The sequence below is a fragment of the Mastomys coucha genome, unplaced genomic scaffold (genome assembly GCF_008632895.1).
Source record: "Mastomys coucha isolate ucsf_1 unplaced genomic scaffold, UCSF_Mcou_1 pScaffold9, whole genome shotgun sequence".
Taxonomy (NCBI): Eukaryota; Metazoa; Chordata; class Mammalia; order Rodentia; family Muridae; genus Mastomys; species Mastomys coucha.
Window position 1 is genome coordinate 74,702,198 of NW_022196915.1, and position 4,208 is coordinate 74,706,405.

Here is a 4,208-nt window from a genome sequence, read left to right on the forward strand (position 1 = left end):
AGGGGATCACTCTTTCATTGCTGGTGGGATTGCAAGCTGGTACAACCAGTCTGGAAATCAGTTTGGCGGTTCCTCAGGAAACTGGACACTTTGATCCCTCTCAGAAGGGGGAGCAAAATACCCATGGAAGGAGTTGCAGAGACAAACTATGGAGCAGAGACTGAAGGAAGGACAATCCAGAGACTGTCCTACCTGGGAATCCTTCCCTTATACTGTGGACCTGTGTCACTCTGTTGTGGCCTGGGTCTCTCAGGTGCCGATGTCTGTGGTGAGAGGGTAGGTTGGTGAGCAGGGGGAGGGAGGAGTGAATAGGGTTTTTTTTTCAGAGGAGAAACTAGGAAGGGGGAAAACATTTGAAATGTAAATGAAGAAAATATATAATAAAAAAATAAAAATAAAATGTAATGAAACAGTTTTTGGAACACCAGATATTAGAAAATAAGATGATCCATTATTTACTTAAACTAACAGTCATCCAAATTTATCATTAATTCACCACCAAAACATCTTTCAAAAACTCTTTACTTTATTCTAATATTATCTTCATTTTAAATAATGTATGTGACAGAGGTATGAATAGAATTTTATGGAATATGACAGTCTTTACCTCCAGAACCTGATTCAGATATTTGATAACAGTCTCTCTATAATTAAGGAAAATATTATTATTTTAGATAGTTGAACATTCATGATTCTATTTTTAAATTTTTTCTTTTTCAAAGTTATTTATTTATTTATTTATTTATTTATTGTTGTTGTTTTTTCGAGACAGGGTTTGCCTGTATAGCCCTGGCTGTCCTGGAACTAACTCTGTAGACCAGGCTGGCCTTGAACTCAGAAATCTGCCTGCCTCTGCCTCCCAAGTGCTGGGATTAATGGCGTGTGCCACAACCATCGGTTTTTATTTTTTTTCCCTTTTTTTTTTTTTTTTACACTCCAGATTTTATTTCCCTCTGATTCATCTTCCAACTGTTCCACACCCCATACCTTCTAGATGTATGCCCCTCTCCCTGCCCCACAAAACTTCTAAACTTCCTGTGGCTGCCAGTCTCTAGAGGGTTAGGTGCAACTTAGCTGTCTGAACCCAGACGTGGCAGTCCTCTGCTGTATATGTGTTGAGGGCCTCGTATCAACTGGTGTATGCTATCTGGTTGGTGATCCAGTGCTGAGAGATCTCAGGGGTCCAGGTTAACTGAGACTGCTGCTCCTCCTACAGGGATGCCCTCCTACTCAGCTTCTAAACAGCTTTTCCCTAATTCAACCACAAAGGTCAGCTGATTCTGTCCACTGGTTTAGTGCTAATATCTGCATCTGATTCTTTCAGCTGCTTGTTGGGTCTTTTGCAGGGCAGTCTTGATAGGTCCCTTTTTGTGAGCACTCCATAGCCTCAGTAATAGTGTCAGGCCTTGGAGCCCCCCTTTGAGCTGGATCCCACTTTGGGCCTGTCTCCGGACATTCGGTTCCTCAGGCTCCTCTCCATTTCCATCCCTGCAGTTCTTTCAGACAGGAACAATTATGGGTTAGAATTTTGACTGTGAGATAGCAACCTCATCCCTCACTTGATGTCCTGTCTTCCTGCTGGAGGTGGGCTCTACAAGTTTCCTTATTCTCTGTATTTTGAGCTACTAATTGCCAATATTGGGAATGCCTTTAATGTTTACTGTATGAAAAAGATTCAACCTACATATAATTATTATCAGTATTTACTAACAATGCTGAAAGTTAGCTTTTGAAAGTTATTTTAATTCTTTTTTTTATTTTCTAGAAAGACAAATGTAGCTTAAGTGATTATTTGTCACTGCATGCCATTACCTAGTAGCACCCCATTTGACAAGAATATGCAAACAGCTTCTTTCATTATTATCCAATCAAATATTGAGTGTTTTGCCTATTCTTAAGTGGTTGCAACCTCTTGTTCCAATATTGCATCAATAATCTGACTTTATCACCCTTTATCAGCTGCTCTTGATAGTGAAGATTAAATTATAAATATATTCAAATATAGCTTCTTATTCCCTTATAATTTCTGAAGGTCCTAGAAATTAAAGTTTAAAAACTGTTCACACTACAACTTCCTTTATTACTTTAAAACCAATATTAATTTTAATAAAACAGTGAAAATAAAGTAGAATTATCAAATCCACTTCTGCCTTTTCTACACATTCCTCTAGTACTACAGGACCACTATGACTGTCACTGTGACTCTAGCCCACTTTATCATAATTGCCTCACACAAGTCATATTTCTGTATATTTTGTTGATGAAATAAACTTCAAAGCAAAAAGAAAGAAAAAAGATATCTTACCATCTCTTGTAATTTTGTAATATGTCACAAATGCAATAATATGATTGGAGAATAATGGCCTCTCAAATATTACTATATACTTTCTAGGAGGTGTGACTCACATCCTGGAACTCTAAGAATCTTCCTGAAAAAGAAGGATGAAAATATGTCAGTGATTTTTTTTTCGGTGCTTCAGTATCCGAACCAGTCGTATTGTCTATATATTGACTAATGTCGTGACTGCAGCTTGAATTAATTTTTCAATTTTTAACTGAGCACAAACTTTTAGATACAATCATAACTGAAAAACATCAAGAGACCTAGCATCAGAAAGTTAAGGCATAACTTTAAAAAATAATTTAGCTGAATGAGATAAATTTAGAGAGATTTCATTATTTGCAAAGTTATCTGTACCTAATGTTTGCCAATCACTAGGCAATATTTTTTAATATCTAAATTATCTACATTTTATATGTATGATGAATACATGTCCAGCATAGAATGTGAATCATAAAAATTTTCAGGATCTTCATTTCCCTGTTACCTAAATGATTTGAATGCTAATAAAGACATGTTAATATTTGAGTAGCTTTTTTTAAAAGACATTATTCATATGTTTTTGTTTTTTATTATATATTTTCTTTATTTACGTGTCATATGATATCTCCTTTCCCAGTTTCTCCTCCGGGAAAAAAAAACTGTTCCCTCCCCCCTCCCATGCTCACCAACCCACCTTCTCCTGCTTCCTGGCCCTGTCATGAGTGGCTTTTGTATGAAAAATAAATTTTACTCATTTTTAACTTAGTGATTACACATTCACTCTATTTTCAATATAACTGTTCACTATTTAATGAGTGTAAGAGTCATTAGTGAAGGTTTCCACATCTAAAAAGATATGGTTGCTAGAAAAATAATGCATTGCATCATAATTATTCAATTTAATGCAATATCCAGTGAATGTGAAAATGAGTGACAGATTATCTCAATTAAATTGTTGATGATTTATTTCTACCTTTATATTTTTTAAACTGAATATATATTTAGATGGACATAATCTTAGAGTTCTCAATGGGTGACTGCTAACTTATATTTAACACATCAGATAGTCTGTAGCTTCTATCTCCTTTGCCTATAAAAATATTTTTCTTGTTTTTATGACATGGTATATTCTCTAATGACTTATGCATAATATCAATACATGTTTATCTTAATGAAATAAAAATATGTAAGAAAAGTTTGTGATAAACATTATTTTACAAAAAATATTAATTAGATCTCTGGCATTTAATGAGAAGTCACTAGGCTCAATGTCCATGTGAACATTAATATGAGAAACAATTCTTAGGGATTCTATAAGTTCTTTATGGAGAAAGTGTCTTGTTTCAGACCCAGTTTAGTATTTCCATCTCTCTTAAAATGTGTTTGAATTAATAACATTTATCTTACAATATAGGAAATCCAATCAAAAAATGGACTAAGGAGTTATATATAGTGTAGAAAAATAAAGTTTGTGGAGGACAAAATATTAAAAGAAATCTCCAGAATTAGGTAACACATTTGGAAACTGTTATGTGAGTGCCTCATGTAAGTTTAATAGCTAATTTATATGAAGAATTTTTATAATTCAGTTTAAATCAAATGTAGCTTAAGATTGTGCTAAATAATTGAATGATGATATATTATAAATAATTAAGAAAATACAAATGAAAAACCTGTGGCTCTAACTCCATTGCTTAGAATGGCTACTTACAAATTAAAGAATATCAGAAAATGCATATTCTATTTAAATGAAATGTCACAAGTACTCTCTTTTGGAGCAAGTCTTCAGGCCAACCAAGAAACCATCACCACCTCCACCACCACCATCACGTCCACCACCACCACCACCTCCACTACCACCTCTATCCCCAACACCACCACCACC